General features: G+C 43.3%; 1 long non-coding RNA gene across 1 annotated transcript in view; it reads right to left on the reverse strand.

Annotated features, from left to right (window-relative positions):
- The window catches only part of LOC147747999 (uncharacterized), a 168,153-nt gene that overhangs the window by 65,984 nt on the left and 79,250 nt on the right, over positions 1 to 22,919 (reverse strand). The window contains exons 2-3 of the long non-coding RNA XR_015308511.1: positions 16,908 to 17,014; positions 4,928 to 4,989 (exon numbers count right to left, since the gene is read on the reverse strand). This is a non-coding gene — a long non-coding RNA (uncharacterized LOC147747999). The remainder of the gene's footprint in view (positions 1 to 4,927; positions 4,990 to 16,907; positions 17,015 to 22,919) is intronic.

Below are 22,919 nucleotides of genomic sequence, written 5' to 3' on the forward strand. Positions count from 1 at the left end.
GAGGGTATAATATGATTACGATAGCTTGTAGTTAAAGCACCTGCTGGGGAGGTCTGAATGCATCAAGTCACATGCTTCACTTATGGTACAATAGCATACAGGGTTAATGTGCCTGGTACAAAGCGTACTAAGTAACACGCAAGTCACCGATTTGTTAAAATATGTAAATAGCTCAGTGGGTTACTGCTTTTGCCCCAGCCACAAAACAGTGCTTTTCATCATCAAGCAAATTTAATTTTACACATCCACTTAGTTTTTAATTTTATTCCATGGAAGTTTAAAAGTATCTCCTAATTTTTCAGCGTCGCTCTCTAAAAGTTTATTTATTATATGTGAAACTGCCTGAAAATTGTGTTGAGGTTATGCCTGTACAATATGTCCAAAGGTTGCGCAATGTCCCTAACAAGGTTGTTTACTGTATTTGAAAGTGCTTAACGCCCTTCTTTGCACCAAAATAAAGCTTTTAAATGAATAAATGCATTGTACCTCATGATATCATTTAGTGTCTGTATGATTAATGTTAAAGCAGATACTTACCCTTTGCCAGTAAGGGTAGTAGCCAGTTTCTAGCCAAACAACCCTCTCCATGCGGAAATGATACTAAAGGGCATAAGGGACAAGAGTAATGCCTCCCCACCTCCAAAGACCTCTTATGGGGTCAGGGAGCTCTACTGGAACCATTCTCCAGACTAGCAGGTATTGGGAAGACCCATCAGAGACTGCCCAGATTTAGTCAAGCAAAATTCTGGTTTAAATTGTGTTGTTTCTCCACGCACGCGCCAGACATGTAATGGCAAAAAAGCTTTCAGACAGGCCATCATGTAGATGCTGTCCAGGGCGCGGAATCTGGTGGGGAGCAAAACTGAGCAGTGGGATTTGCCATGGGTCTTCTTCACCCGCGGCGAACACTGCTCCGCTTCTGGGATCCTTTAATAGCAGGTGGCAGAGTATAAGGCCCAAATACAATGAACACGGCTGCCTTTAGGATCCTGCTTTAATTAATGTAAATACGAATGCATATTGGACAATTTAAAAAGTTCTCAAACATTTGAGCAAATGGTCAGCAAGGCAATGACTAGGGAACAACCCCAGCATTATCCCACTGAGAGCATTCGTTACTGTCTTATTGGCCTGCTAGTCACAGACTCGGTTCCTCCCAATGTTTATTCAGCCATTCATCCCTCCAAAGTCCTTCAAATGAAGACCATCAGATTTGACTATATTGACACTTAACATCTGACAGTTTGACCACGTGATCAGAGGATCAAATCTTGACCCAGAGACTCAGCATTTCCAGCATCTTAGGACGATAAAATGATTGCCTTCTAGGTGGGTAAGAATAAAACATCTGTAATGTTTCGTGTCCCAAAAAAACCTTGGCGTGAACACGCATTCTACGAATACGTGTCTGTTATATAAATGAACATCCGACTTGGGCATATGTGTTTTCAATCTATTTTGAAGATTTATAAAGTGCTGTCCATTACCTTTGGGAGACTTCAGAAGGATGCGTGTTGACAAAAAAGTCTACTTCATGTAGAGACATGGAAGGATATAGTTTGAAGGATAGAGGTAAGGCCGGAATTTAGTCCCAGATTTGGAGTTTGGCAGATGTGTGACATCTGCCAAAACGTGGTGGATGCCCTGCCCACCATATTTCGAGCACACTGCAGTCTACGCACTCTAAATTGGCAGACGGGAAATCCGCCACTTTTTGACAGATGGCCAAAGTCTAAATCAGCCCCTTATAGTCCTTTCTTGCTCTTTCGTTAAACCCTTTCAGAATGTAATATTCAAAAGTAATGTTTATTGCAACAAATAATAATACAGTTTTCAATTACTTCGCTGGTGATGATTATGTCTGCATTTGACAATATGGGATTCGATCTGCCAATTTTGGATTACATTTCACCCTGCGAACAAACAGGGAGAAAAGAGAGGGTCATGGAAAGTGGGGATCTGGACAACCTGGCCTGCCCAAACCGTCACACTTGTCCCCCAGGCGGCCCCCACTCCCAGCAAAACTGAACTCATCTGGGGTCACCTCCCATGTCCAGGGGAGTTTTTGAACGGATCCCAGCTTTGCAGAGCTTTTACGTCCGAGCTGGAAACCTATTCTGTGCAACGGTTTCCAACTACCCATGTGTTAGGAGCTCTTCATCAGGAGGCCATGTGATAAGTGAGAAAACCAGGTGCCAGGCATCAGCACAATGTGGGTGAGCAGGCCTATGGAATTCAAATTGTACTACAAAAATATAAGGATTATTTTAAGGATGTGCACAACATTGGTTGCGGTCTATTGAGCCGTACAGATGTCTTGCTCCCAGCTGGCACCGCCCCACAAACACTGTTTCACCGCTCTTCCATTGATCAAATACTAAGAAATGGCTCCTAATCCTTAGACCACAAAAATGTGCCCTAGGCGGGCATACCATCTTCTAAAGCCGTGGATGTTGAAGCAGATATGACGCACCAACAAACAGGAACAGACACAGGAAATTGACTTATTATGGACTTAAGCAGACAGTTTTCCAGGCCATGGTTGTTTGTGCAGATAAAGGCATCAGGGTCCTAAGATCAACTGTATTCTCGCGGGCATTCCATAGCTATTTCTGCACAATCAGCTTAAATACCCTTGAAATTCTCAACCCTGAGAGATAAGATAATTCTGCGAGAAAAGCAAAGCAAAGCAAAGCAAAACAGGAGATGCAAACAAATAGATTCAAACGTTTTGGCATTTGGCATTTATTTATTCTAAAGTAAATTATCGCTGTCACTGAAAGTCCTGTTTCTTTAATTGTGCTAGATACCAAACTTCAGACAATATCTAAATTCAGACGCAGGGAGATGAGGCAACCTGCCAGGGACCATCGATTGTAGGGCAGGGGGGCGGCACCACTGGTTCCTGCGGGCTGGTCAATGGCAGAGTTCAAATGAATGCAAAAATAGCACATTAACATTCATTAAATCTAAATTGCAATCGTTTACTCAGTCAGTGGTGATCCTACAAATCTGGCATGGGTTCACAGTTATCGATAAGCCCTGGACACGCGAAGAAGGCTTGGGGAAGAAGATTCGGATTCTGTCTGTGATTGAACGTCACTGCACAAAATGTTGGTAATATCTATATCATTTTTTATGTGGAGCATTCGAGACCTCTTGTATATACTTTAGTATATACTTATATGTGTATGTACTTTGTGGGCTCTGGAGATTAGTCCTAGGACTTGTCTGCTTCGGCTTAGGGACTTTTTTTCAGTTCAACTGCCGGTTCTTAACTGTCTTGATAGAAAACGACCAGTCGAAGTCAGTAAAATAACAGAATTGCTTTCTGCTGAGGGACTTTCTTTTTTTATTTTTCTGGCAACTGCCTCTATTTAACATTCTTGATAAAAAACGACCAGCAGCGGTCAGTAAAATACCAGAATCACTTTAGCATTCTCTAGATTTCAGTCCATAGAAATTGTCTTCCACGGGCACCTGTAGACAATAATATTTTTTTCAAATCTTGTAATTTAAGTGATATGACCACCGAAGGGCCAGATTTTTTTTATTAAAAACAGCACTTTGGACTATACCATTTCCAGCTGAAAGTCAATATTTCTATCCATGTGTTCCCACATACCAATGTGTCACACAGTTTGGTGCTTACTTTCCCTCCATTTTAAAGAACAGTCGATGTTTCAGCACCCAGGCTAATGTGCTGCGTAGCTAAATACATATAAGATCCCAAAGGCAAGACCGATAGTATAGCAAATGCTTGTTTTATCTGCCTGTGTCTTTCTCAGTTTACATTTTAATTTTGTGGAAAGTGTGTCCCTTCATAGCGACTTCAGGGCTATTTTATTTACAGGATCATGATACATTTTGATATTCAGTTATTTGGATCTGAGCTGATGTTGTCGGAATAATAATTGTGGGCCATAAAGGAGTGTATATGTGTCAGGTGGCCTCTGATTGGTGTGGGAAATACCTGGTGGTATCAGCTGGCTGCGCAATATTGGGTTATGTTGGGGGATCTGCTCTTCTTGAATGATGACTGGCAACATGTGCAACTTCCTTTGGAAGTGCTCAGACCTAGGGTCTTTTAGAGGTCTCCACAGCCCCCCTGGTACAGTTGGGGGGGCGGCAGGGGCTCCAGGGTTCCTTGTTTTTGGGGGGGGAGGGCCCTTAGTGGGGGGTGGTCCTCACACTCTTAGCCATGCTGTTGCATGCCTTACATAATGCATGCAATGGCATGGGATAAGAAATAGTTCAATGCTCTGGAAAGCCACTCTGCTTTGTCGAGCAGGCCCCTGCAACTGGGGGGCGGGGTAACCGTTCAGGGGGCCCCCATTGGGCCCAAGACCAATAAATATTTGTGCAATCTGGAAGACACCAGGTACCTTATCACATTCTGCAGGGAGGCCTCATCATTTTGTGTCATGCCACTGTCTCAGAAATGGCCTTGAATCTCACACAAGCATGTTGTGTGCTACACAAAAACCTGCCATACATCTACTTGGAGGGATAGAAATGGCCACACACTGACAAGAACGAGCTAAGACCTACCTCAGCAACCAAAGCCTGTCCTGTCTTATGAGCAGACAATGATATGTCAGGCAGGAATAATAATCAATATTAAAGTAGTTGTCATCATCGTCAGTATATATTTTTTATTTTTCTAATTACAAAAAAGCGAGCACCTTTTTTAAGTTGGTGGTCTTGTTGTTCCACATCTTAGGTGCATAGATGAAGGTGGCCTGCCTTCTGACTTTAATTGAATTTCAAGCACCGCATAATGAAAAGTACTAATTCTACCTTTTCCCTTTGTAAGTAGAATATTTTTCGTAACCATATTTTCAGAAAAACTACTGAGTATGCTACCAAGCCGAGTAGTGTCGAGAAGCTTTACAACCAGGGCACCTGCACTTAGCACACTACTCACTCTGGTTTACACGCACTCTGTCCCCAAGGCAGCCGTAGTTCAGTCTTCAGGCCTTCTGACCACTGCAGAAAAACACAATATGTACAAAATATTATGATAAAACACATTCACAAAATTATAAAATGATAGTTTTGTATATTTCAAATTAAATATGAGAACACATAGGTTCCGAGTTTACAGCTCATGTGGGCTGCAGAGAGGAAGCCAACATGTAGAAATTTAAAAAGCACCAATTAAATACATAAAGAATGTTATAACATAACCAGAAAACAAAACAAAACATGACATATTACACTATTACTATGTATAGCATAACACAACAATATTAACACGAATGTGGTCAACAAATGAGGCTGTCACTGTGAAGGTAGACCTTCCAACACACACATGCGTCACACAATGTCGGCTCCTTTACACAGTAATCTGATGAGTAGCCAATATCACAAGGTGCATGCACACAATTGACTTAAAACCCCTGCAGAAAGCACCTTCCATCTAATTATTTGGATGGTCTGTGCAACCGATGTCCATTATGAAGTGTGAAACATTTTCAGGAATTCGCGGCAGCCTCAAACGTTTTGTTTGTTTTGGCGTGGGAGTGTGAGTGGTGAGTTAAAGAGCCTTAGGCTACACTGGGAGAGGTGTGGCGCAGCGACAAGAGAAGCAGACTCTGGAGCGTGGGACTCACGGTTCGATCGCCAGCGGCAACTCAGCTCACCATCATGTGACTCTGGGAAATAGCTCATTTAATCTCCCAGACAGCCCCCAGCACTTGGATACCCTGAGCGGTGATAAAGTCGCGCTGTACAAAATTAGAATTATTATAAGCCCTGATTCCCAATGCATCCCCACCTACCCCTCTCACACTTTCTCACAAGTTGGCACGTCTGAGATTGTAGGGATGCACTTATACTAAGAACAAGCATTGGAAATGCAATAGGTCTCGCATTAAGAAAGTTTGAGCTATTGGTCTTAGAAATGACATTTTTTTATTTATGTGTTGTTTTTTAAAATAGCTAAATTAATAGCTTTGTCATTTACAATGCCAATAGTTATAACTTTCGCAAATGTGACACCTATAGCATTTGTAATGCAACATGTTTTGTATTTACGTGACTTAGATGTATTGATATTACAAATAAGAATGGCTTTTCATTTTTTTTAAATAATTAATACGTAAATAATTTATTTAATTTGAAATGTCAATAGCTTAAACTTTTGTAAATAACTTTTGTGAAGATTATGTTCAGTGTTTTTTATTGTGACGAAAATCCGAGAACAGAAGTGAAATATTAATATCTTTTTGTGATTTGTATTAAAGCTTGAAAGCTTGAAAACAGCTTGAAACATTGAAAGAACATATTTGAACCAGTGATGCTGTGGTGGTGCTGAGTGATGCTGTGGTTGCGCTGAGTGATGCTGTGGTTGCGCTGAGTGATGCTGTTGTTGCGCTGAGTGATGCTGTGGTTACGCTGAGTGATGCTGTGGTTGCGCTGAGTGATGATGTGGTGGTGCTGAGTGATGCTGGGGTGGCACTGAGTGATGCTGGGGTGGACCTGAGTGATAATGTGGTGGTGCTGAGAGAAAATGTGGTGGTGCTGAGTGATGCTGGGGTGGCGCTGAGTGATGATGTGGTGATGCTGAGTGGTGCTGTGGTGGTGCTGGGGTGATGCTGAGTGATGATGTGGTGATGGTGAGTGGTGCTGAGTGATGCTGGGGTGGTGCTGAGTGATGCTGTGGTGTTGCTGAGTGATGCTGTGGTGGTGCTGAGTGGTGCAGAGTGGTGCTGTGGTGGTGCAGAGTGGTACTGTGGTGGTGCAGTGTGGTGCTGTGGTGGTTCTCTGGTGGCGCTGAGTGGTGCTGTGGTGGTGCTGAGTGGTGCTGTGGTGGTGCTGAGTGGTGCTGTGGTGGTGCTGAGTGATTCTGTGGTGGTGCTGAGTGATGCTGTGGTGGTGCTGAGTGGGAGATGGGGAGAGGGAGAAAAAGGAGAGCAGGGAGAGGGAGAGGGTAAAGAGAGGGAGAGAGGAGAGAGAGGGGGAGAGAGGAGTGAGAGAGGGGGAGAGAGGAGAGAGAGACGGGGAGAGAGGAGAGGGAAGAGAGGGAAAGGGAGAGAGGGAGAGGGAAGTGAGAGAAAGGGAGAGAGGGAAAGGGAGAGAGGGTAGAGGGAGAGAGGGAGGGTAAGAAGAGAGGGGGAAGGACGAGAGCGAAGGACGGAGGGGAGAGAGAGGGGAGGGAGAGAGGGAGAGAGAGAGGAGAGCAGGCAGAGGGGGAGATGGGGAGAGGGAGAAAAAGGAGAACAGGGGGAAGGTAAAAAGGAGAGAGGAGGGAGAGGGGAGAGAGAGAGAGGGAGAGGGTGAGAGAGGAGAGAGGAGAGAGGGAGAGGGAAGGGAGGGAAAGGGAGAGAGGTAGACGGAGAGAGGGAGAGTGAGAGAGTGAGGGGAGGGAGAGAGAGGGAGGACGAGAGGGAAGGAGGGAGAGGAGAGTGATTGGAGTGAGAGAGGGAGAGAGAGAGAGGAGAGAGCAGGGAGAGGGATAGAGGAGGAGAGAGTGAGAACCATGTTATCGACTCCACCACCATGAAATACCAGGAAGGCACGTTTGGTTTAGGAGCTTGATGCATAATTAAAAATAAATCACAGACGCATTACGCATTATGTAATTGCCCCTCTGTCAAACAGAGGACTGGAGTTAAGATGTCCCTGAAATAGGCCATACACCAAGTGAAAAAGTGGCCTAGATCGTGAAAAAGTGGGATCCCTGGTCACCGTAGCATGTAATCGACATCAGCAGCATGAAATCTTGAAGTGCACGTTTGTGAATGTTCGGCCAAATGGCTCCAATGTTTTTTTACAATTATGTACACCCACCACGGTTCGCTTTAAAAGTACACTCGATATCGGAAGGAAGAAAGGCTGCTTGGACTCACCATGAAAAGAAGTGTCCAAATGCTGTGGAAGCTGTAGCGAAAACGAAACTAGTTTAAAAGAGCACGAGAGAAAGTTATCTGCGGATGGGGAGGCAGTGGGCAGCAACAGCAGGGGTGGGAGGGGGAGGAGAAATGCGAGTAAGGCTGTGGGCGGGGAGAGAGAGGGGAGGGTGAGAGGGAGAGAGAGAGGTGAGAGAGCAGGCAGAGGGGGAGATGGGGAGAGGGAGAAACAACACCTCCTCGGTGTTACAGACAACCTTACAGGTCATATCACACGCCATAAGGACCTACGGTGCAGGCGGACTGGGGTGAAGTGAAACTCACATTAAATGCACAGCCCATACATTCCATGAGTCACCCGACGTCAATGCCTCGAGCTGACAACGACAAGCAGAGTGGAAAGGCTTTATACACTTATAATGGGGGGTGAAAAAGTAAGGTCAAGGTATGACTTACTTATGCTAGACAAGTCGGGCGGCACAAAAAAAAAACGCGGCCGCGAAATGAAAGTAAAAAACGCAGCCGCAAAATGAAAGCCTTTGATGCAGCAGGGGGCGGAGCGGATACCTTTGAAGAGCTGCTGGAGGCACCACGCTGGGGAACAGATGGCTGGCTTTGATGTGCACGCACTTTTAAGGTCAATGCGCTTGCACATTGAGCTTGCTTTTCACGGGCACAGCATCAAATCGCCCGTTTTGTTAAGCTCTGGTTAAGCCCCTATATTCTCGCAAGCTCAATGCGCAAGCGCATTGACAGGCGAGACCTAAAAAGGGAACCAATATGGCAGTGTATGAGGTCCCTCCCCTTCTTTTGATTTAATTTTTTTCCTTAAATACTTCCTCTCTGTTTATTGGAAGTTGGTGTCAAATTGCTTGGGATCATTTTTACTAAGCAGGGCAAAAAAACATATAAAGTGGAATCAGGGAAGGGAGAGGCAAGGACAAAAAGTAGAGCAACCTGTGCTGTGGAGCTGGCACCTAAAGAGGGAAATTACAGAGGAGAGGAGAGAGGGCAGCAAAATGGAAGGAGAGGAGCGATTGTTTCTTCAAAAAATGTGGACTTCTAATTCATTGCTAGACTTTGCAGGTCTTGTTCCCGAACACCCAGCCAGCTCCATGGTTAATTTGCCTGTCTGCGCCAGCTGCTGCTCATGTCATGTCACTGCAGAAAGGAAATTACAGCCTCGAATCCTTCATTTCATCCCCTTCACCTGTAATCCAAGATTTCAGACAGCCGGACAGCTTAACAAACCTCTTTTTTTTGTAATGATAACTACATTTTGGGGGAGATTTGAAATGTGCACAGAATTGTCCCAGAAACCACTGAGGCTGCTTGATGCGATGCAAAATATCCACTAATTCTTCCACAAGATTCACAAAGAACAACAATTCTCATCTATAAAGTTCTCATGTCTATGTAGAAAACTTCATGGCCTGCGATTTTTCATAAACACGCACAGGCACACACATATAAACACATTGGCACACATACGCTCCCTCGTAACCAAATAATGTCACAGTAACGTTATCGAGCACCATCACAATGCCACATAAAAAGGTTATAACACTCGCAGTTTCTCACGCTCTCTCACACATACAACTATGCCACACAAACTGTTTTCCATATTTACTATTTCCCTCAGCATCTTCCACATACACTCTTTAACATACAGGTGCACACACTCCCTCCACACAAATAATGTCACACAAATATAACTTCGCTCACATAAACAACACACTTTCTTGGGCAACCTATCGCACTCTGTCACTCACAAACAGTGTGCTACACTCACAATGCAATCGAACTCTGCATCTTTCACACATCCTCAAGCATTCTCACAAATTCACACACTCACTCAAACATGCAAACTGTCACAAAAACACACTGTCTATGATGACCAGAGTTTGAAATCAAAATAAGGGAAATTTCCCAAACATAAAGATAGTACTACAATTTATCATTGACTGAGATGCACAGAATAACTTAAATGACAATGCAAGGCAAATAAATGAAATGTAACTTGTATGTTACGTATCATCTATGTTTATATAGATTTCTGAAAAAAGCTGGTGACAAAGCCTGCATTGGAACACATGAAAGTGTGCTTCCCTTTGTGTTCAATCACCTCTCTCAAAAAAAATGGGACATATGCTGAATTTATCTAAATCTTCAGGAACTGATGATGGACAAGTATTGTTAAATGCAATAGGGTTTGCCTATGTGATTAATAATAAGCAGTTTTTTGTTGTAAGTTGTAGATTGGAGAGTAATTGTGCAATATAAGTTACTGAAACTCTGTTAAAGTGTTATGACTTGTATATTGAGAAACGCAAAAGATATCCTGCTGGTAAAAGTGATACGCTCCATTTAAAAAGCTGAGATAGATAATAGATCAAGGGCCCTAAAAGAAGAAGCATGGGACAAACTAACAAAAGCAGCTATGCTAAAAATAGTAGGGATTTCTGTCTCATATTTAATGCCCCGTTTCTTAAACACGACACAGATATCTCCCTAGATCAGCATGTAACAGGAGATGACTGGGCGAGTCACTTCACGGGGGTATTTGGCATAGAAGGGGAGGACTCGGCAACGACATCATGATGTCCGACTCACCAAGAGGTAGCTAAATTATCTTTTACCCTGGACAGAATGCAAAATGCACTGAACCAGTGTAGCAGATTGAGGGCTGCTGGGCCAGATGGTGTACCGATAGACTTCTTTTTACTGAACCAGGAGATTTGGGCACCGTTACTTACTAATGTTTTTAATGCCATTTCACAAATGAATGTCCCCCCCCTCTTGGAAAGGGTCAGTGATCATATCATCTTTAAAAAGGGGAATAAAGCATTGGCGAATAACTATTGACCAATATCGCTGTTAGACAGTACAGCAAAATGAATGGGCCGTCTCCTACTAAATAGGCTAGAGGACTGGGCTCAAGAAAACAAGATACTAATTCAAACACAGTACGGCTGTCAGAAAAATAAAGGGACTGTGGACTAATGCCTCAATCTAAATGTATTGATTGCTAAATATATGGCAGCAAAAGAAGGCCACGTTTATATGGCCTTTAATGACCTCTCAGTGGCTTTGGTCCATAATGGAAGACATGGGAATAGATAAAACAATAATTAACTTTATTCTGAAGTTGTACTCCTCAGCCACGGCGTGTGTTCGCATGGGGAGAGTGGGGGAGTGTTCTAGACCCTTCCCACTCACTTGTGGCGACTTGCGCCCTTCCTATTCTCTCTCTACATGAATGGCGTGGAAGCCACATTGGTGGGGTCCACTAGCGATGTCCCTGTTGTTAATTCTGCTCATATTCCCCTCCTTCTATACGCAGATGATGCGGTATTGCTGGCTGGGACCGGCAACGCGCTGCAGACGGTCACAGACACTTATGTAAGATTAATGAATAACCTGGACCTCTAAGTAAATAAAAGTAAGTCATTTGTGCTCGTGGCAGGAGCAAGATTATTAAACCAACCTACTTGGAATGTTGGACCCAGGAAATTGGAGGAAGCAGAATCATTCTGCTACCTGGGGGTACTGTTTGACTCCAAAAATACATGGCAAAACATGGTGGCCAATAGAGTCCATTGATGGAAAGAAGCATAGGGGCAATTTGAGCTTCATCAAGAAATTGGGGTTTAAACCAATAGAAACCATAAAAAATATATATGAAGCAAAAACAACATCCGTGGCAACTTATGGAGCACCAGTGTGGGGTGTCATTCCTGTATCTAGACTACAACAAATTGAGAATACATTTTGAAAACGCCTGATTGGTGCTCCTCAACCTTCTTCCTCTTATAACATCCATATCAAAATGGACGTTACCTTCATCATGGACCAAATTCACTCGCCCCCCACATGTGGCACTCAGTATGGAGGAGGTGAACATTGAAGCTAACGCAAGACATTCTATTTGACTGCCTAAAGCTCGACTGATTTCAGGAAATAAAATGGTTGAAATTTGTGAACCATAGCTTCTATACCATTGGCGTGTCCAACTTATTTGATCTCCCAATTACTTGCACCCCCCATTTCCAGGACATACCTGAAAAAACGTTTAATCGAAAAACAGAGAAATATGAGATGAGAAGCCAATTGTTGTAAACTAAGGGTTAAACAATATCACCTAGAACTAAAAAATAAATGCATCTGAACTTAATTATCTATCCTTTGGGACTAATACTTTTCACAGATTTCTGCTAGTGAGGTTTCGATTGAATTACATTCCCCTAATGCTTGGCTATCCTGCTAATATTCATTCCATGTATGCGTTGTCTATTTGGCCTTGCGACTCTTCATCAGCTCAATGTGACCTCCACTTGTTATTCTTTTGCAAACGTTATAGTGAGGACAGGAAGAGGTTCATCTGTCCAATTTGGTGTAGTTACAGTGCGAGGCAATGTCGACCAGCATGATACTTTTTAAAACAGCTGTCTGACCCATTTACTTGCTATGGTTTGGCCTTCTTGTTTTTTCAAGGCGCTATAAAAAAACACAAGCAGTCTTCGTAACATAAGAAATGAATTTGTTTCCAATTCTGCGTTATTTTTTAACTGTATCGCAGTTTTTATCTGTATATCTTTTATTAAGTGCTGTTGTAATGGATATTATGATACTATGGTTTTATTGTGTGTAGAATACTTTTATGCCATTTTATCAATTGGCGAAATAAAGTGATTTTTTGTATGTTTGAGAAAAGCAATATATACTGTGCTGTCACTAGTGGAATTATAAAGCGGGAGGTTGGGTAAATAGGGGAAGACAAAGAAAAAAAACATATTCCCGATAAGTGTGAATGCAGATGAGGCCGGGGACCGAGATTAGGTGAGACTACGCCCTGTGTCGCTTGCTGTGCCTTGCTCTGACTGGAGAGACATCTCGCAGCAATAAACGTTGAGTTGTGCCACGGGGTCCCTTGTGTGCCTCTGTACAGAAGACATAATGTTCATCCCTGTAGTCTGAAAGGAAACTATTTAAAAGACCCAGAGATAAGAATATTGGATGGGAGCGAATTATGTAAAAAAGATGAGAGCTGTATCTGTGGAAACAGAAATAAATAAAATGAGGGAGGAACCACCGAGATGTGACCCGAGCAGAGGCTGCAAGAGAAGGGGAGAAGACATATGGCCTGCAGATGCACTAGTAAGGCGTGCCTATTAGGAAATGCAAACAGGCAACTCAAGTGATGTTAGGTGAGCTTCTGGAGGGAATTCTGTGCTCTTGGCTCTGTACCAGAAAAACACTAAGGAGCTGACAAGAGGATGTGGTGTAGCAGTCAGAGCTGCTGACTTTGGACTTGGGGACTGTGGTTCAAGTCTCTGCATCGGCTCAACATGGTGTGATTCTGGAGTAAATCATTTAATATCCCTGCAACTACAAAAACTGTATGTGAAATGTAACTGGTGCTCATGGAAAGCAACAAAAAGTTCATTTTACTAAACTGCAAGCATGAGAATTTAACTCGTTATAAATGCATACCAATTACCCCTCCCTCACATGACAAACCAGAGAAACTGTGGTGAAATCAAACTACTTGCTGCAGGCAAGGCTGTTTGTGGGGTTTTGCAGCAGTGTCTCGTGGTTTTAGCACTGTGTAACAGCTTGGTGGACTAGGTAAACAGTAAACATTTTGAAAGAGGTGTGATTTGGCGTAAAGAAGCGCTGCATAATAAAGGTGTAAAGTAGCCTTCTTTGGCACTTGCAGCAGGATACTTCTGCTGCTGAAAGCAAAAATGCCAAAAAGGTTGAGTTTTGTCTTGGAAGGAGGTGGAACGGAGGCCATGGAGGGGTCAGTGGGAAAGGAGTGCAAGCACCAACGATGAGGAAGCAAAGACAAGAAGATAGGGGAAGCAAGAAGAAAAAGCCTTTGCTTATGGATGCTGCTCGCACAAGTGCATTTCGAAAGGGGACAAAGCTGTAAAATGATTTTCCCAAATTCACATGATGCCAAAACTCCAAGTTGTTTTTTCAAGTTCTAAATGTCACCAGCTGTAGCCATTGTAGAAGTCTTGTCTTGAGGATAGATGTTATAAACGCCTTAGATTAATTGAAAATGAAATAATGCTTACTTGTTAGTCAATTGGTTTGGTAAATTGCAAATCGACTTAAATGAATGGGCGTCCTATGATGCAGTGGAACGGAGTGTATTTACAGCATATGACATTGTTGCTACCCCTCTGCTTGATTTGCATAGAGCGCCCTGCATTCAGACAGCTGAAAAAAGCAAGGCTCAGAGAGAGGGAAGAGGATATGGTGTTGCAGCCAGAGCTGCCGACTTTAGTGCTGGGAAACCAGGTTCGGATCTCGGCATGGGCTCAACATCATGCAAGTAAATCACTTAATCTTCCAGTGCCTGCAAATGTAAAAAATATACAAAGAACTTGCACCAAAGAACTGTTACATTTAAATTCTGTAAGCAGCATAGTCACCAAGACGTATGCTGAATAAAGTGGCGTGCTCGCATGTAATTAAAATAACAAAGCATTTTAAGCAGATAGAAAAGAATACTTCAGCCTCGGGACACTGATAAGATGAAATTCACGGAGAACACCAGGAAGTGGTATGGCACAACCAATAGAAACAGAGGAAAAGTAAGTGGCAAGCACACAAATTAATGAAAAGGAAGCGCAGGATATAAGCGCCTTTTAAAATTTATATTGAATACAATAGATTTTACAAGCACAGTGCAAGCACTGTGAAGGTGAAACCGAAAAACTGGGACTGTCCCAGCAAATCCTTGATTTTTACAGGGCTGATAACTAATTCTGCACTGGAACACATAAAAACTTACCTCCTTCTGTGTCTGTGATATCTGCTACATTTAGTGAAATTTGCAGGGTTAGACCATGAAAAATCAGGGGTGTGCTACCAATCCTGGGATACCTGGTCATCCTAATACACCGTCTCTTAAATTCTTTCCACTTTCTCACACACACACTCTCTCTCTCCCAGCACCAAAGGAAGCTACAGCTCTATGTAATGTCCACCATCATAATCTCTCTTTCAGTCTTTCTCTCAGGGCTGCAATGTAGCTATGTGCAGGAAGCTCTTTGCTCAGCCAGATGAATGTGATAAAGACAAAAAAACATGTGGAAACTTGTCCACGAGAATCTTTTCCCTCAAATCCGTTTCAACAACTTTTTCAAGACGATTGGAATTCCTAAGTTGTAGGATCCAAGATCACTGCCATTTATCTTAAAGAACTACATTCAGTCCTTTTTAATTTTTTTAAGGATGTTATATTTCATGAATACGGAGAACTGTCAGTCTGGTGTCATCAGGCTGGTTGTTTTCATTTTATTTTCTCACCACTGCAGCCTCCACTTTTAATTGATGTCTTCCTCTGTGACATAGCGAAATCTCAGAGGGAACGTAATACATTTTCTGGGATGGGGGAGGGGTTTGGGTTTATGAGTGTGCAAAATCATATAATTATTTTCAAGAAAATTGGTAAAAATTAAGGGAAATTATACAAATGTGTGTTTAGCACAAAATATGTCCTAGTTTCATGTTGGGCTTCTCCGGCACAAGCGGTTGATCATCATGTACAAGTTCACATGATGTAGCAAAGGGAGACTAGTTCCAGTAGAAAATATTCCCAGGAGGATATTTTCTACTCGAACCACTCTCTCATGAGCAAAACTGGATTATGTGAAATTTCATGAATGTAGCAAATTTCATATGATCGAATCTCAATATTTGTGAATTTCATAGCTAGTAACATATTGCCCAACCGGGGCCATATTATACAAAGTGCCCTGCGCGCCTTTGTGGCAATTTGGTATTACAGAAGGGGGTTGCAGATACTTGTGCGGCCTTTTCTGTAAAGCAGATAGTGCTGGGGCACGTATAGCGCCAATGCTATCATGATAAGGCGTTTCCTCACTTGAATAGGGGTGTGGCCACATACAAATGAGGGAATCCCTTTGCCTCTGCACCCGCACGTACTATAGATGTGGGCGAAAAGGCAAAGAAGCTGTCAGTGCTCGCCCTCATGGCAGCCAACTGGAAGGATGAAGGGGTCCAATGGATCCCCTAGACATTTCCATGCAGCCGGGTGCAGTCAATCAGTTCACGAGTCCTGCAAGCAACCGCTCCGTGTTTCAATGTGCAGGCGTTAATCTGCCTGCACAGTGAAATATGGAGGGGCTGCTCCAAAGGCGCTCTATAATTCACTTGAATGCGCTGCACGAGTTTGCGGCTGTCCTGGGGGTAGCGCATTCAATCTAATACAGCGCACTCTCCTTGCAAGCGTTCAACGCACCCTTTGCGCCTAGTGCTAACAAGGAAAATGCACCACATTTTGTATTTTGGCCCCTGGTGGTGTCACTTTGTGTAATGTTGCACTGACTGTACACTCTCATAGGAAAATTCAATATCTTGCTCTGTCTCGTACATGTCTTATTCCTGTCAGCCCTAAAAGATGGTTAATTTAAAATCCGACAATTTTGGCAGCTGCTCCTGGCCTTATCTCTTTCCAGAGGCAAACTACTTTGCTTTCACCTAGGTGAATTAAGGAAGATGAGCACAGACCTATACAGTCGAAGATGTTTCCGTCTGAGGTCACAGAACACGATTCTAATTATGGTGATGGAATAGCAGTGGAAAGTGAATGAGTGGAAGATATACACAGGGCCGGCTTTAGCACTGGTGGTGCCCAGAGTGAAAAACATTTTTGACACCTCCAAACCCCATGACCGCCTCCTCAGATTCTCTCACTTCCACCGGGCAAAAGTGCCCCCTATCTCTCCAATCATAAGTTATTGCTAAAGACAGCGCCCTCCACCCGAGGTAATCGCCCCTTCACATGCCAGCGCCCAGTGCTGCTGCACCGTTCGCACTGCCCTAAAGCCGGCCCTGGATATACATCTTTCATTTCATTGGCTGTGTTGAGGTTGGACAGTTGGGACAATACTGAGAGAGGAAAGACTATGATGAAGAGACACTAAGATTCAATTTTGGGTAACGGAAAGGTCATCATCTGCACGAGGGCATTTGTTGTAGCGCAAGGGTTCAATGACACCTGTCTGCATAACTTACCAAGAAAAGTTCATGTCACGTTTCGACCTCCTCTTTCACAGCTAAGGCAGTGGATTATTTGACTTCTCCAAGTTCAGTGGCTTCTTTTGGCCTTGAGCCACCAATACCTAGGAAGAACAAGGAAACTAAAGGTTAGGCTGGGTTTACTCTGTTACTACAGGATGCCTCGTCTAAAAAAATTAACATTATACAAACTTTTAAAGAAATGAAAAATTGCTCTTGGGGATAACGGACACAATAAATTAAAGCATACAGGTGAGTTAAACCATGAGGACACTGACATGAACATGAAATAAATTAATTTGCTTCGTTTGTGTTCTTTTACTCTCACATGATGTCAGGTACTAAACAGTCTATGGAAATCCAGCAGCTATTCTAGAATCAGCAATAGTGCAAAGATGTTAGTGCTCCGAGCAAAATGCAGTCATTTGGCTCCACCACCAGGCAGCCACGGCCCGTGGAGGGAGTTTCGGTGGGGCGGAGAGGCGGGCGGGGGAGGGGCAGGGTGGGGGGTGCTAAAAAATGGAGTATGGATAATTGAAGGTAAGTAAACAATTTAATAAATAAAACGAATTTCGTAGCGCACCCTGCATCGCATTTTGCCATGCAGGGCGCGCTACGAAATTCGTTTTATTAAGTAAATTGTTTACTTACCTTCAATTATCCATACTCCAGTTTTTAGCACCCCCCCCACCCTGCCCCGCCTCTCCGCCCCACCGAAACTCCCTCCACGGGCCGTGGTTGCCACCAAGTGGTACTCTAGGGTTGATGTCTGACCTCAACTTGCACAAACAGGATTGCTATGATCATTTCTTGTGGTCAAGAAATCTTCACCCAGTGTGAACAATTGAAAACGAAAATTGTGAAATAGATTACTAAAAATCAATATTTTATACCCAAATGTAGATGTTTAGACTTTTGACTTTTATTAACCATAAGGCTTTGCTAACAAAACATCCAAACACTCTTATTGGGGCACAAAACTGTTTATCAAGATGGGGCTAGCGGAACAAACTGAGAGGTGAGAGATGGGTTTTATCTATGCTTGTGGTCTGGAGTGAGATAAGAAAAGAGTTGTAGTGAAACAGAAACAAAAGTTAAGATATAGGATATGAGAACCCTGAACTAAGTGTGGAAGTGCACTGGAAATGTAGTTAAAGTTCAAGTCTTTGTCGCCATTGACTGTTTGATATTACTGTCTTTTCATTTTGCGGACAATTCATTTTGTTGTTACAGTAGGGCAAAGGTTTAAGGGAAATGACTGCAGGCCCAGAGTGATATTGAAAGCCCAGGGGTAAAATACAACAAGCATTTGCAATGCAATGGTCTCGGCTTTAGTTAAGCTTAAGCAATTCTGTTTGTAATTAGGAGGCTTTTTAGTTTTGCTTTCTGGGGGCATGGAAAGGGGGCAGTTCCTGGGTCAGGGGCATTGGCAGGTGGTAGTTCCTGGGTTTGGGGCATTAGCAGGTGGGAGTTTCAGGGTTTGGGGGCATTGGCAGGTAGGAGTTTCAGGGTCGGGGGCATTGCCAAGGAGCAGGACTGGTGAGTGGAGGGTTTGGTGCACCGGGGAGCACCGGATGTGCGTAATTGATTGATTTCTGTTAGCACAGCGGATAAAGTAAAACCAGACGAGTTGTAAAAGCTGGATCATAGATATTTGTCCGTTACTGGTGCGGGACTCGTGGCCATGTTACAATATATTCAAGGCGGGACACGAAGCAACGAGTAGCGATGGTGAGGGTCACGAGTGTTCCAGGACTCGTGACCCCCCTGAGATCAATGAAGCAGCGTGCATATGTCCCAAGCTGTAAGCTCGTGCTTTCCGTTCAGCGCTGGCTGCAGAAATCTTCAACGAAGCTGTGTCGCAGATTGGATCAAGGTGCAGCTGTATCCGACTTTCATTCTTCTCACTAGTAAAAGGAGTACCATTCGGGAGATTCACTACACATGTTAGTCATGCAACAAGAGACTTTCATTTTCATAAACAACGGTGCCCACCACTGACTCGTATTAGATAGAGTGCTTTATCGTGTATGTGTAGTAAAGCAGCCTGCAGTTGAAAGCTTATGGCCGTCTTGTACCGGAGTAGTGGACCTTTCACGTTCATTTAACATGCTCCTAAGCCGAAGGCTGCTGACAGTGTTCTGTTAAATAATTGTACTGCACATATGTGGTAAAGAGTCTGCAGCCGCCGACTGCCAATTATGTTGTATTGGGTGGTGTGCCATGCACACGTCGTGACCCCGGCCTGCAGACAACACAGCTGTGCCATGAACTTGTAGTAAATGGTGTAAAGACGTGGTGCACGTGTGGTGAAGAGGCTGCCACTGCTGAATATTGGTTATCTTGCATGGTTGGTATACCATGCAGATACATTGCCTGCAGCTGAAGTCTGGTGGTTGTGTTTTTAAACACATGGTGGTGTTTCCGGTCTGCAGTAGAATGCTGCTGTTAATGTTGTCAAGAGTGGCGTAGCACGCAGTCTGCTGCTGAAGGTTGCTGCTTGTGTTGTATCAGGGTATCATTTCGGGTAGTAAAACAGGTATGCTATATAACGCTGTTTGTTGTGTTTCAACAGTGGCTATCATGCACATGTAGTGCCTGCGGCACAGGGCTGCTGGTTATAATGGAGTGGTGTGCGAGGCACAGAAAACGCAAGAGTAATAGCGAAGAAACAGGGACGAAGGAAAGAAGGGGGCGAGTTAGTAAAGTTTAGAAATGTTAAGCTTTAGACGAGAAGAGGATGAATGAAAAAAGAGTTGTGACAGAGTGGTATAAGGGGGGTTTTGTGGTATGTTTTCTACACAGTCTGTAGTTGAAGGCTTTGTGTCATGGCGGGAGTTCAGTGAAACATTTGCATGTAGAAAAAGCGACTCGTGCTGGTTTTGGCCCGGTTGTCTCTGGCGGCGGGGGGCGGGAAAGGCAGTAGATTCCGACGCGCGCCTCTCTGCAGACTCCCCCTGCATTCCAGAGAGGCGCGCGACGCGATCCGGTCTGCCCTGCAATGCTGCGGAGACAAGACCTGGCCGCGCGCACAACGTTATCCTATGGGGAAACGCTGCGCGCGGCCAGGTCTTGTCTCACTTCGGTGTTCTCAGACTGCTGAGACGCCGACAATAGTTCTCTGGCAAGAACCCGCTTTCAGCGCGTTGCTAGCCGAGACCTAAAAACAGACATAATGAGGAAGTAAATGACCCTTCTCCCTAATAAAAGTTTGTCTGGTGCTGAGTGTCTTCCAGACTCAGAGCACTTCACTGGATCCAAAGATAAGCTATGTAAGATCATTGTAAACAAACTAATTCATGTGAGTTGTGGTCAAGTCAGCAATTATCTAGATCTGATTTTCTGAACTGCTGCAAGAAACGCCACCACTTTCCGGGAGATTTCTGGGAAGCAGTCACCCATAATCAGAGACAATGCTGATGGATCTTCAGGTTGGCCTGTTGTCAAGGTTCCCTTTTGGAGGATCTTCCTACTCTTGGACTCCAGGAGAATGTGCACAATATTTTTGCTTGACTTTCCAATACCAAGGCATTCGTGCTGAGAGGATTTGCTCAATTTGTGACTCAATTGGTGGGAGTCCAGCAAGTTGAACGTTGCTAGAGGGAAACCTGTGTACTTATCTGTGCTTTGGAACTCAAAGGGATACAGTTGCCGTTGGGATGTAACTCAAAAGCCTCTAACTATGAGATGTTTGTAACCATGTACACAATCTCCTCCTTTCTTGGTATTTTAGGGGCATATTATGAAGGAAATGCGATAATTATCGAATTTTCCTGCTTAGCGTGACTTTGCACAACACCGGCTATCGCTGAATTCAATCACGAGATATCGCGTTATTATCAACGCAGATCTCCGTGGTGATCAAAAATCCGGTGATAGCAGCGAAATACGGGTTTACCGCTGGGAATCCATCGATACACCGGCAGTGCAAGGCGAAACTTTGTTAATAGGGAGCTGTGGCTTGAGCCATACAATCCACCTCTAACATATAGGCAAAAGGATTTTCTTAGACGTTAATTCCTGGCGATAACCGCGGTTAGTGCGGCTTTTTGTAATGCTGCGTGTGTCCTGGGCCGTCTTGTAAATACGACGGACAGTTAGCGATAGTTTCCTTTTAGTTTTGGCAGGGAATGCCTATTTTGCATCTCATTATAGATGCAATGCGAGGCGTGTGGAATACGGCTGCTAACATGCGCTAATGCATGTTAGCGCCGCATTGGTAATAGGTCGATATTATTAACTCCTCTTTGTTGGCTTTTAAAGCCAAAATAGCAGAGATATGGCCCTTTTTAATATGCCCCTAAGTAACTCATATTCCCTTAAGAGTGTAGCCTTAAAGACCATTTGACTTGAGTCCACAAGTGGGTGACAGATGCAGTGCTAGATGTATTTTTCTTGGCCACCTAGTCTTTCTTAGTGGCTTTCTAATTGGGTTTCATGTATTTTCCCAGCATAGATCTATCAAATGGGATGAACAGGCTATGCTGCTTTTTGGCAGCACATTTTCATACTTTTATTGGTGAGGTTCCCAGGCCTGAATTTCTCTCCATATCTGACCACACCTTTGTGCCATATGTTTGATACAAAGGAGTTTTAATGCTTGGGTGTCCAAATACCGATAACAGAAATATTTTCTGACCTAAATATCATGGCGTAAATGGTTTAAGAAAATAGTGCCCCATCCGGTATCGATTTTCTGGGACAATACGTTTGTAAACAACATATATTGAAAAATAATTTTGCCAAACGATATTTAGACTTCTGGACCAAAACCTTCTAATATGGACAAATAAAAAAAAAGATGTGACATTGATTTGGGAAAATACCTTTGAATCAATAATTGTAAACAACAGCAAGTTTCAATGTAGACAAGTGGGAAATTTTATTAAGAAAAAAACACAGAACTTATAAGTACTGTTGCAAGGACATCTTGTAACGAAAATTGATGAAAATTATGTTTAAAATGTTAATGTATTTTGGAATAATGATAAGGGCATTACACAGCTTAAGTGGTTATACACTAATAGGTAATCTGCCAGGCAATTGGTTACATGTCTTGTCTTTAGTTCGAAATATTTTAGATATTTTTCAACAACAGGTTTATTGGACTGATGTGGTTTTCTGCAGGAGTATCAAACACACTCAGGGCCTCATTAGGAGTACCCTGGATAATTTTGATATATGCGTAACAAAAGTTGGAATTGTGAGTTGAGGGAATGTTATCACAACTGGTAAAGGGTGTGATAAAATTCTCAACATCTTAAAAAATGTCGGCAGGTCAAACATGTTGAAATTCACTAGGGAAAATATGCAGGTGTTAGTTTGGTAAGCACCAAAACGTGCCTGTTATGACCCATTTTGCTGGTAGAACTTGTAATTGGTGACAATTATTGCACAGGTCACTTGGGTTCTCTTAATGAAGCCCTGAGTGGAGAATCAGTTTGGTGCTCACTCGAAATACCCAGAGCAGCGTTTTTAGTTGTGTTTTTGTAGCTGTTGGCATTTGGCTAGGGTAATTAAACAAGCATTGGTCAAGATAATAGGTTTCTTCTATGCGAAACCTATTGGCTTTGTCAATGTTTTTTACATATGTTGCACAGCAGAGCGGGCTGCTGTACAACATGGCTTAAGGTTTTTAAAAAGGGGCTATGACGTGGCGATCGTTGACTGTGCCATAGTGCTTTTTTTCGTTACGCCATGTTGAAAAGCAGCCACTGAGTACTGTGTGTAAGGGGCCTACCAGACAGTACTTAATTTGTTAAAAAAAAGCGCACCGTCAAATATCAGTTTGTTGAAATTCCATAATCTTAATTCCAGCTCCCGCCTCTTTCTTCCTCCTCCCAACACTTCCTGTCTCTTTATTTCACTCTTGTAGATTCTTATTCTGTCATCTTTTTGTCACTGTTTCCCCATCTCTTCCACCTTCTTTCTACCTATTCTGTCTTTCTCTCCTTGGTCTGGGTCATAGTCCGATGATGAACAATAAATCCTGGTCTACAAAAAAAATGC

Source organism: Lissotriton vulgaris, chromosome 1_1 (assembly GCF_964263255.1).
Source record: "Lissotriton vulgaris chromosome 1_1, aLisVul1.2, whole genome shotgun sequence".
In the NCBI taxonomy this organism is placed as follows: domain Eukaryota; kingdom Metazoa; phylum Chordata; class Amphibia; order Caudata; family Salamandridae; genus Lissotriton; species Lissotriton vulgaris.